The sequence below is a fragment of the Atta cephalotes genome (genome assembly GCF_000143395.1).
Source record: "Atta cephalotes unplaced genomic scaffold scaffold00022, whole genome shotgun sequence".
NCBI lineage: Eukaryota > Metazoa > Arthropoda > Insecta > Hymenoptera > Formicidae > Atta > Atta cephalotes.
In genome coordinates, this window is record NW_012130086.1 from 3515888 (window position 1) to 3518594 (window position 2707).

The following is a 2707-nucleotide window of genomic DNA, read 5'->3' on the forward strand; positions in this document are numbered from 1 at the left end:
TTTATTTCTCACTAATTGAAAGAAACACTAATTTTAATATAATACGATATATAAAATATTTTATATTTTTTACAATTTATAATATTTATGACTCTAAAAATCAGATTTACTTAGCAACGTTTTCTTTTTGTATTATTATTGTACTATTTACAATCAAATACAATTTGTTTAATATTAAAATAAAAATTGTACGAGAAAAATAATTATTTATATATGTTACATATTGTAGTATAATAAAAGGTCACACAAAAAGTTCCTGGAACATTTCTTTTAAAATAGTTCCCTTGAGTAGTGCTACAAATTTACTAATGTTTGGAAGCATTCCTAGAAATCACGTTCTGATACTTTCAATGTTCTTATCGCATTTGTAATTGATTTCCTCAACAAGAACCGTTGTTCTTTCATATAAGTCGAAATATTTCATCGTGTTAGAAATATAGTGAGAGAATTGTTTGGAAAAATGGATGCACGAAACAGCTTGATTTCTTTTGCATGAAAGCATCTGCACATCGATCATTAAATGTCAAAAAGTATCTTACCAGGCATAATGTTATGCCTGTATAGAGCATCGGTCATATATGTTTTCGCGATTTAGTATTGCTTTATTTTTTTCTGTTTTCGCTCAAGAAGTTTTGAAAGATTCGCTTGCGCGAGAATATAAAGTGATTGAAAACGCGACAAATACTGAAAAATCTATCGAAAAATGATTTTCAGTAATATTTCCAAATACTAATAAATGTTGCAAATGTATGCAGCTGCCTAAGAAGACTAGTTTGAATAAAATGTTGTAAATAAAATGTTGTGTAAATTATTAACGTTGTAAGATTAATCTTACACTATTAAAAATGTCATCAAATTTAATATACTCCAAATTAAATTCAACTTTATGATAATAAATTAAAATTAATATATCTGCAACTGAAAAGTATATTTATATATATATACATAATATTATATTATATATATAATATATATATATATAACATTATATATATGTACATAAATTTAGTGTACGTTTCATAAAATTTTACGAAGATTAGTATTTTTTATTAAAGTTTATGTAGATTTGCGTAAAATTTAATATAAGTAAACATTAAATTTAAATTATTCATAAGTTCATTTTCTTTACAACATTAAATATTTTCAATGTGCCAGCTTGAAATTGCTTCCATTACATATAACGGAAATAAATTTCTTTTTTTTTAACAATTTATTTAGCATTGGGTACAGAAGCTGACATAAAATAGATTTTATTTCACGTGAGAAGCTTGTTCGATGTTGTTTATTAGGAATGTGTGGATACCCTACTTTCAGGATAAAATTTTTGATTCGGATTTCCGAAACTAATTGGAACCCGATATTCAATTTGGGACAATATTTTTCTGAGCGCTTCTAAAGTTTTAACTTTAGAAACGTTTCCATACGTATAATGTAATTAAATGCAAGATGTATAAAAAAAATCAATTTGTGAAAAATTATTTTATTTTAAATTGAAGTGTAGAAAGTATAACATTTCGACGATTTCTGATATTAATTTTTTACTTCGGTATTTGCTTCATATGACCGCAACAATGTTACTAACATCAAAAAACAATCATTCGCTTAAGATTTGAGTTACAGGAACAGCAAGATACTGTCTACTAATTGCTGCTAATATCGGGAAACGAAATATAACGTAATACTTATATCAATCAATTATTTCGGTTCGTTTAGATACTCTATCTTCTGCAAAGTCTACGAATTTAATTCTTTATATATGAAAAATATAAATTTGTTTCTTATTCTTATTTGTTTGGAACATGCAGAGCTTCGCGAAAAAAAACTTCGCTAATTTATATTTCGGTTCACTTACACAAGAAATAAAAATAAAAAGAATCATTTCAATAAATGTACACTATTAAAAACAAAATATTAATTTTAACTTAAAGATGTATGATGGAATTTCTATAATGCAATAATATTAAGATTAACTAATTTCTGCATGTCTAAAAAAAGTTCAGTATACGTCATTAAAATCAACGTTATGGTTTTATTGTTTAATCATGTTCAGTCAATAGTGTACGTAATTTGGAAAATGTACCATTACATTTTCCAAATTACGTACATTACATTGTTGATATGTAATAAGTGATATAGGATAATACTACTGACAGTCATCAATTAAATTTATTTCATTTTCAAATGATAAAATATTTCGCTTTAAACTGTTAACACTTCCGATCTTTGACTTCGAAAAACGATCTTTGAATCATAAGTACAATAACCTGGCATATGTCAAAGTTTGCATTCCATAATAGGTTCAAAACGGATCTATCAAAGGAATATTACATTCAATACTCGCGCACACGCAGGCACGCACGCACGCACGCACACGCATATAGAAATGTGTCATAAATAATATGTCGTAAATATTTATATATATTATAATATGAATATAATATGACTATATAAATTATATATATATATATATATACATATAACTATACAGTGATGATATAAATAAATGTTTCTAACAATACTCTACCAGAAAAATTAATGAAATCGCATTCAAATTTCTAATAATTTATATATGTATATATGTATAAATATAAATATATATATATATATATATATATATATATACTATATATATATACTATATATAATACATACATACACTCTACTTTCTTACTTTTACTTTTAATACGAGACGAACTACTACTTTACA